Genomic DNA, 9,851 nt, shown 5'->3' on the forward strand with positions numbered 1-9,851 from the left:
CCATTTCATTCCTTGTTTTGCATATTTTGTTTTCTCCCATTTATTTTTCTTAGATATACTAATGGCAAATTTATTTCATCAAAGGAACTCTCTGCTTGGATTTATTCAGCAAATAGACTGTTTAATCTATTTTCTAAGTCTTAAGTATATAATTAATATATTTTAATTTACTTAGAATTTGTGAATTTTTCTCTTAGTCCATTTTTGGCGAAGTTATATACATTTTGGTATCGGTGTTTTCATTTTGTAATTTTCCAGATATTTCTAGGTATTTTCTAGATATCCTCCTTTGTGACATGCAAATTAAAGAGACCATGTATGCTTTTCTCAATGAATTTTTTTTGTGTTTGCTTTATTTGCTTTTAGTATTGTTGTACTTTTGCCAGAAAATATAGTATGTGATAGTCTTATTTTCTGAGTTTTATGGAGGTTTTTAAATTTTTCTAATACACGATCATTGTTGAAACTGTTCCATGGATCCTTAAAAAGAATGTGTATTTTATATTTACAGATGATAAAGTTTGATTTAGCTCTATTTTATTTATTTATACATCTATTTCTCTAGCTTTGCTTACATCTACCTATTATTCCAAATTTTGTATTATTTGAGTACTCTGTGCCCACAAATTTTTAGCTATTTCACCTGCATTTTCATGGGTTTTGCTACATATGCTTTAGTTCTGTTTATTTCAGTTCTTTAAAAGTCACTAGTTGTAGTCTTATATGACATATTCTTAGTAAACCTCTTTGTTTAGGACATTTAATCAATTTTACCTTGATTCCGAGTCTGTCTGATAATAATTATAATGTATTCTTTCTTTTTTTTATTAGTCAAGCTTTTCCCCTGCCCTTCCTTCTTGTGTTAGGCATATCAATTTTTATTTGATGTAATATCAACATTTAAAATAGAATTTGCTCATTTATTCTATTGTAATTACTAATTATTGTTTTAACAAAATTATTGTGGTTTTACATCTGTCTGTTGCATTTTCTCTTCCTTTTTAGGATATGTCCTTTTTCATTCCCTTAAAAGCATCTTTAGTACAGTTTGAGAATTTTTTAAAAAAAGATTTATTTATTTTAGAGAAGGCAGGGGAGGAGTAGAGGGAGAGGGAGAAAAAGTCCCACGGAGACTGTGCTGAGCGCAGGGCCTGACGCGGGGCTTGATCGCACAGCCCTGAGATCAACACCTGAGCTGAATGAAACCAAGAGTTGGTTGTTTAACTGCCTGGGCCACCCAGGTGCTCGCTCCTTCAGTTTGAGAATTTTGTCACTGTTTTACTCATCTAGAAATTTGAAAGGTGTACAGTTTGTTTTTAGCTCCATTCATAATTATGTTTGTAATTTTAAGTAACTTAATCACGTTTATATTCCATAACATATGCTATATTGTGAAATTCTATCTATTCCAACAGAATTCTGTCAACTCTCTTGTGAAAGATGAAGACAAATTACATAGTTTCACCTTTATCAATTTCTGCTTTTACTCTATTTTTTGTTTTTGTTTGTATTACTGTATATTTTATACCATTCTATTATAGTTAACCTATTATTATTTTCATATTTATATATTTTTAATTAGCAAGTCATGGTTTTGTAACTATAACTATCATTATTTAGACTTACTTCTGGGATGCATGCATCTTTTCATATTCAACTTCCCCACTTTTGACCACTGAATTTTGATATCTTTCTCCTTTGCATGCAGTATATCTTTAAATAGGCTTTTAAGAAAAGGCATATGAATAATATATCTCCAAAAACTTTACCAAGGAGAATATTAAATTTCTGATGAATGTGATAGAAAGAAACCCCACAAAATAATAGTGGCTTAAATAAGGTAGAAGTTTATTTCTTTTTTCTGTAAATCATAACAGGCCTATAAAACAGCATGTTACGGTAAAGTAAGAATTGCCTGCAGCTGTGCTTTGCACATATTATTTCATTTAATCTTCACAAAAGCCCCTGAGGTGGCATTGAGCCTTCTCTATTCTAAAGACTGAAAATCACAGTTCAAAGGGCAAAAATCTGTGGCCCATTACTAGTAGGTGACAGACCTGGAGGGCGCGGTTGGCACCACCTAGCCCTCTTGTCTTCACTTCAGCATACCGCCTCTGAGGAATTATGTGGCATAATGGAGGTAAAGATAAAGTGTATAGAGACAGAGCTGAACTATCAGTGAATTCTTCCTGGGAACAGTCTTCCAGGGAAGCATCAGACAACAGTGGTATTTGAGAACATCTTTGAATAATTAATGCACGTTTTCAGGTGAGCAGGAAATGAGAAAGCATTCTAGGCTAAGAAGACAACAGGAGCAAAAGGTATGGAAGCTTTTGTTCCTTAAAGGAATGACTTAAAACTTTCTGTTCATTTCTATTACTTTTTAAAGATTTATTTATTTATTTGAGAGAGAGAGAGAGAGAGAGTGCACATATGTACACGAGTGGGGGGAGGGACAGAGGGAGATAATCTCAAGCAAAGCCCAGGCTGAGTGTGGAGCCCTATGTGGGGCTTGCCTTGGGGCTCACCATGGGGCTCACCATGGGGCTCACCATGGGGCTCAATTCCATGACTCATGAGATCATGACCTAAGTTGAAACTAAAAGTTGGAAGCTCAATCAACTGAGCCAGCCAGGTACCGCTAAACTTTCTGTTCATTTCTAAACACAAACTAGGTGCTTAATAAACTCTTATTGGCTTAATTTATATAGTCATTCTCTTTGTCTTATGCAGCAGACATGCTCTTGGCCTCTCTAATATGGTCTTCCCCTTTCTCCTTAATAAGAAAACCTGAGTTTTATTAGAGGCAGCATGCCCCCAGCCAGAAGGCTGTGGTTCCTAGCCTCCCTTGCAGCTTGAGGACATAAACAGAAATTGTGGGGAGGACTTCTGGGAAGTTCCAAAAGAGATGGATAGACAGCTCGTCCCTTTTTGCCCTTTACTCATATGTTCTGATTCCTTCTTAGGATCATGTAGTCACAGTCATGGGTCTAGTGGCTGAGACCATAGGTCAGCCTTGAGGATGGAAACCACATGATAGAGATGATAAAACTGGACAGCAGAAGGATCCTGCGTCCCTGACTACAGTGTGAAGTTACCATGCCAATTCTGAATGTCTATTTAGAGATATTTTATGCAAAAAATAAAATTCCATCTTGTTTCGGCTATTGTTATTTCTATCCTCTGCTATTGCAGCCAAATACAGTTTCTGAGTGATGTATCCCAAATTCAGTATCAATTCCAGGAGGGTAGATTACTGGGGCACTTATGAATACTTATGGTTAGAAATTACTACTTGGAAAATGTACAGAAATACTGAGAAAATTTCCCAGCTGGACCCCATTCCCAAGGTGGATCTCAAAGACAGTTTTATATCAACTATATAACCTGGAAGAATTCCAGAAGCCTTTCAGGAAGAGAAAGTGGGGATGCTGTTGCTGCTGAGATTGCTATAGTTGAGTGGAAACTGAAAGGCCGGAATGATGACCTTTCAAGAAGAACAAATGTTATTAAATAATGGATTTTGTCCCACCTCCTACAACAGTCAAGAGCAAAAGGATGAAAAGGGAATCCTATTCTTCTATTAATAACTCTGAGAGTCAGCCTCATGCTGACAAAGCAGAAAGCAACTGTAAAATTAGCAATTTTGCTTGCAAATTAGCCCCTTGCAAAGCCATAAAAAGAGAAAAGGAATCAAGAAAAAAATTCTATTAATGGAGTCAAGGATGGAAAAACCAAGAGTGACAGAGCATAAATACCCAGAAAACTGATACTTATTTTAAGGAAGATATTACCCAGGTTTTAAATAGCTGCTTATAGCGGTGTATGAAGAAAGTGTTAATTTATAGCCCTTGGATCAGTGGCCTTTCTTAATGGCTCCTTGGAGCAAATCTATCAGAACTTGAAAAGCGCAAAGCTTAGGTTGATGTTAATGAAAACTACCCTAGCCACCCCTATCTGAGATATTACTATTCCACTTTAGAATGAAAGGCAATGCAGGAGGTGGAAAGATGTTAAATTTCAGAGGCAGACAAAGTTAGGTTTGAACCTGGCTCTGTCCCTTTGCTAGCCTTGAGAAAGTCTTTTCACCGTCCTGGGTTGCTGTTTTGTCTTCTATCAAAGCAGAGTGTGATTATGCACTATTGTGTTAGTAGAATTAAATTAAGTAACATGCAAAGAATTTGGTCCCCAGGAGGTTGTTAGCAAATGTTAATCCCTTTCAACCTTCTCTTCCTCATCAGAGGGCCAGAAACATCAAACCTGGCAAACCCATGCCAAGCACTTAAATTGAGCTCGGTGAAGTTCTCCTCATAAGAAGATCAGTACTTACAGGGAAGCTGAACACATTTTCATAATTTATGACTGGTCTCAGGCAACAGACACCCATTTGCAATTTTATGAAAATGATAAATCAATATTCAATAGTAGGAAATAATCGGAAGAAAGGAACAGAGACTTCTTTACAATAAAAAGGCAGGGGGCTCCATTTCCAACAAGAAACATACCCAGGAGGAGAAATTTGAAATTGGTGCAATTTGCTTCATTATGGCATTGGCAGTTTTCACAACCATAGTCTAATCATCTAATGTCATCCAAGAGGAGGTGAGGAGTTTAGGGCTCTGTTGGAGGGCGTGGGTGAGTCTCCTCCTGCTTTCTTGGTTCAAGAGGGTATTTTATATCTTAAACACACATTTTCCCTCTTAGGGCTAAAAAATGGCAAAATATAGACAAAGCAATTAAATCCACAAATGCTTATGGAAGGCAAACACTGTTTGAAGGTGGATAAATTATTGAAAAAACATTTAAAAAACATCTCCTAGTTAAAGGCTGTAGCTTATAAGACAGGACAAATTTGTAAAACTCCATCTGAACTAGTACCATGAGTCAGAGTCACCTCCAAATATTGTAATGTAAACCCAGAATCCTTCCCCTCCAAGTTCTTCATATCTTACTGAAGGTCACAGGATCTGGTTTAGGTGGGAGTCTTAGAAATAATTGAAATTCCTCAACAACATTACCACTGAGTGGTCTTCCTACTTCTGTTTGAGCACCTCTAGCAATGGAGAAGTACATTCTTTCCAGAGACGGGTTTAGTTTAGTTTAAACAAATGAGTTGAGATGCTCTAATTGCTAGGCAATTGTTTGTGTACAGGATCTCCATTAATTTCCTTTGGCTGCCATAATGGAGTACCACAAATTAGGTGGCTTAAAACAATAAAACATTCATTGTGTTATTGTTTTGAAGGCACAAAGTTTGAAATCAAAGTGTTTGTAAGGCCATGTTCCTTCTGAAACCTGTAAGGGAGAATGCTTCCTTGCTCCTAGCTTCTTGCTTCTGCATTACTATAACCCTCTGCAAGAATTTTTTGTATATGTAATATCCCGCACATATGTTTGTGTTGACTTAATCCCTTGCATAATTTTTAACTCTAAGTGCAACAAGTCTCCTTAAAAAAGAAAAAAAAAAGAGGACTGGATTGCAGCTGAGGACCCTCATGGCAAGGTCAAGATTGGGACCATGAGCTGTATTCCTTTCAAGACTGGGCAGCCCAAGAAACAGATTGTCCCCACAACAGTGGAGAGAAACTTTGAAAGGGTATATGGAAAACTCCAGCACCTGGAGGAGCTGAGCAAGAGGCTGCAGAAGGACATGAAGTGTGAAATATCCTTGGATTTATTCTCCATTCCCCTCTGCGAGCAAGACCAGGATTTCCTGAACTTGGTGACTGCCCTGGACTTGGCCATGAAGTGGATGGATGCCCTTCACCAAGGAAAGGAGAACCAGATCCAAAACACTGTGATTAAACCCTTACAAAAGTTTGGCAGTGTCTTCCCTAGCCTTACATGGTGGTGAAATGGCGGAATGGTCCTTGTAGGACTATGGGAGATTGCAGGCCAAGGTGGAAAAATACAAGAAGAAGGAGAGGTCAGGGCCAGTGCTGGCCAAACTCCCCCAGGCCCAAGCAGAGCCTTGGACTGCATGGGATGACTCTGAAGCCAAGAACAAGCAGCTCCTGCATAAGATACTGTGGTTCTACAATAGTCAATACATTAATTCCAACTCAGCTCTGAGTCCCTGATTTAAGTACAGGTGATATGATAGTCTGAAATGCATAAGATCTTTGGAGACTTGACCCAACAGCTTGGCCAGCCTGGACACCTGGAAAAGCAGCAGGAGTGGGAGAATGAGGCCAAACTGAGTGAGCTCAGAGCCCCCCTCTATTGTGGCTGATGACTGAATCCCTGTCCCCCTTGGAAGATGCCTGGGACACAAGTCAGTCTCTCAAGTCTTTTCAAGCTTAGGCTCAGGTGTCAGCTCAGCAAAAAGCACCCCCATGGGAGAAGTATGGCAGCCCATAGACTAGGGATAGAGGCAGCTCCCACTCTACCTCAGCAGCCCTTTGCAATGAGCCTGGCACCAGAAGCCCCAAGCAGGTAGCTCTCTCCCCCGCCAAATAGCAAGGGCCTATAGACCCAGGTAAGCAGTATGGTAAATCCCCCAGGGGCTTTCTTATTTCCAAAGGACTGCCCAAAGTGCATCCTGTCCTAGGGCCAAGAGCAAGCTTCCAGCCTTCAGAGGGCATGGGCTTTGTCAGCTCATTTGAGGTCTAACCTTGCTTGCATAGTTAAGATTACATCTACCTCCAAAAGACCCATCCTGGGGAGCCCACTGACCCTTATTTCCTTTCCACTTCAAAGACTTTTTCTTTCCTGGAAGAAGCCCTGCTCTCTCAGAATGTGTGAATCTGGGAAGTTGGCCTGCCCTGGGGAGTGTTAGAATGATGGTCCTCCAGCCTGGACAGGTCCCTCACTCCAGCCTCCCAGCATGACAAAGGCTGGTTCACCCCACTTCTATCCATTAGGTCAAGGGCAGGGAAGAACCCCACGTTATACTTTCCCCAGGTAACCAGGACTCAACTCAGGTCAATGTCCTACCATACAAAATGTTACAGATCGACTCACAGGGCTCAAAGCCAGAACAGTGGGTTTTGCGCTAGCAGTTGGGTGGGGGCAGAAAGAGAACAATAGCCTGAGGCTGCTTTTCATGGGGAAGGCTCCAGGAGCAGGTAGAGATGGTCTCCTCGGACAAATTCTAGACACCTTGCAGCTGCCAGGAGAAAGAACTGCCCCGAGTGTATGCAATGCAGTGGTACATTTGGGTTGCTGAATGGTAGCTAGCACCCTTTAACCATGGTCTCTTGAAATCAGAGTGGCATAGGATGCAGTCAGTGGTCACATATGGGGACCTAGTACAAGATTTTGACTCCCTTAAGTCTGTGTTCTAAGAAACCAGACACCTATGCATTAGCTGTGAGTGATTCCTCCAGCTTTACACTCTTCCCCCATTGACTGTCAGAGTCTTCCCAAGGCCCTGTATCACTACCCAAGGACTCATAAACATTAGTGCCAGGTAACAAGCTCTCTGTATGGTTTGTCTTTTCAGAGAAATCCTAGGAGATTAGCAGCTTGGAAAACCATGATAGCCATGGAGTTGTTATCTGTTTCTATGTTCGTTTCCTTCATTTTATTGTCCATGCAGATCATATATTCTCTTGGAAACCAGCAGGAACCCTAAAAGCCTTTCAGAATAATATATTTCCTCCTGTTCTTTTGGGCTAACCTACTTCAAAACCCTCATGGATTTGCTGAGGTTTAATATGTTACACTTGATTTGTTTATCCACATATGGTTGTGAATTGAAGTATATTCAATATTGAAAAGGATGACTTCTTACTGGCAGTAGCTGTCAATGAGGATCTGTTTTCAGAATCTAAGCAGCAGAAACCATCTAGAGCAAGTTCTCAACCAGTGGTAATCTTGCCACTGCAATCCAGGGGATAGTGGCAATGTCTGGAGGTATTTTGGGGGTTCAGACTGGTATGTGTATAGGGTGCTATTGGTTTTTATTGGGTAGAGGCAGAATGTGCTGCTAAACACAATCACAGGACACTCTCACACAAAGAATTACCTGGCCCAAACATCAATAGTATGAAGATTGAGAAACCCTGATGTAGAGGAATATTTTTCTCCTACAACCTTTAGACATCACTTTGGAAACTGTATGACCCATATTCCAGGCTCAGATCAACTACTTATTAACCTAATGATTTTGGACTTCAGCTTGCTTGTATATAAAATGAGGAAAGCAGCTTTTGGGAAAGAAATTGGAACATGTTGAGTTACTAATTGTATTTTATGGTCAAAGGAAAAAAGTGTTTAATATTCAAAGATGCTTATTGAAGAATTATTTATAATAATGAATATTATAAAACAGTTTTGTTTGAATAGATGGCAGTTCATCTATTTCATAGAACATTATAAGGATCTTACAAAAACAGTTTTTATAACAAGGAAAATGCCTTTATTATAGTGTTAAGAAAAAAGAGTAATGGAATTCAGATTTGTATGTAAAATAGACCAGATGGAAATTTTTCACTTTGTTTCCTGAGTTGCCCTTCCATATTTCTTACTGTTGCACTCATCACAGTGACTAAGACTCACTCATTTATGTGTGTGTCTTCATGACCAGACTGTGTACTCCCTGGGGTCGGTAGGGAGGGATCTTAGTCACCTCTCCATCCCCAATGTCTTGCATATAACTAACTGTATGTATGGTCTCTCGTGAGACAGTTAAGTGCTCCAGGCTTTGGTTTCCTCGTCTGAAAAATGCAGGCAAAACTGTGCATACCTCAGAGGTGCTGAGAGCAATAAATAGGCAATGTTTGTAAAGATCATAACACATTGTATCTGACACATAATAACCATTCAGTAAAACTAGTTATTCCTTGCATGCCTGCTCCACCAGTAACAAGACATGTAACCTTGGGAAAGTAAATTCAGGTCTGGTCAGGTCTTCTCTTTTTTTCTTCTCTATTTTTCCCTCTGTAAATGCAAATGTGTACAAGACGATCTCAATTCTCCTTCCCATGTCCCAGATTCATATATCTTTTGATTCTAAGGATTAAAGCCTTCAGGATTCAGGCTTGTTGGAAGCCTAATCCTGCGCAGACTCCGTAGAGCTAAAATAGCGCCACCGACAATCATCAGGAGGGAGAGTGGTGGTGGGTGGGCTGGAGACCGTGTGGTGTAGGGGAAAAAGCCCTGGTTGAGGTATCAGGGAACTGGGACCTAACTTGGACACTGTGAGGCTCAGGCACATAGCATTTCTCCATGGCAGCTTCTGACTTCCTCACCAGTAGCAGCAGAAAGAAATAGCTAGCAAATTCAGGGACTCTTCCAAATCTCACCTTGTGAGATGGTGTCCTATTCATGTGCTGCCAGGCATGCTCTTCTGAATTTGTTCTTCTATTTGGTGGTTGTTGCCCAACCATGATGTGGCCGCCTTCCTCCCTCAATCTTTCTACGAGCCTAGGTTTTGATGTCTTCCCTTTTAGATGCTAGCTTATTAACCACTCTTTTTTAGCTGGTCAGAAGCCCCAAAACAATGCAAGATATTTGTCTGAATCCCTTAGGGTCTTTTCTATATCAGAACGACCATAATGAGACTCATGGGACTAACAGTACATTAAGAAAAAACTATCTGGTACTGAGAAACCAAAGGCAGTGGGGAAATCCTTCACAGGAACCAGAGAGTTTGGAGAAATAACAGATGGGAAGCAATCTGAAAACAGATTAATAATGACAAATAAATCATTAAATCTTCCACTTACGCAGTGTTGCTCCAGAAAGAACAACAGATAAATAATGAAGACAAATTTAGACTCGGCATTTGAATCAAATTTATAACCAACAATAAAACTAACTACCTTTCAAGGTAGGGAGCCTCCAGCTGGAGAGTGGAAAGGTTTAATGTTGGAGAAGTTTCTTGCCTCTGATGAGAGAAGAGATTT

The 9,851-nt window shown here is 39.8% G+C and overlaps 1 pseudogene; it reads left to right on the top strand.

Annotated features, from left to right (window-relative positions):
* The first annotated feature begins 5,518 nt into the window (after positions 1-5,518).
* LOC113914019 lies at positions 5,519-6,239 on the top strand (annotated as a pseudogene).
* Positions 6,240-9,851: the final 3,612 nt, after the last annotated feature.

The sequence above is a fragment of the Zalophus californianus genome, chromosome 4 (assembly GCF_009762305.2).
Source record: "Zalophus californianus isolate mZalCal1 chromosome 4, mZalCal1.pri.v2, whole genome shotgun sequence".
NCBI lineage: Eukaryota > Metazoa > Chordata > Mammalia > Carnivora > Otariidae > Zalophus > Zalophus californianus.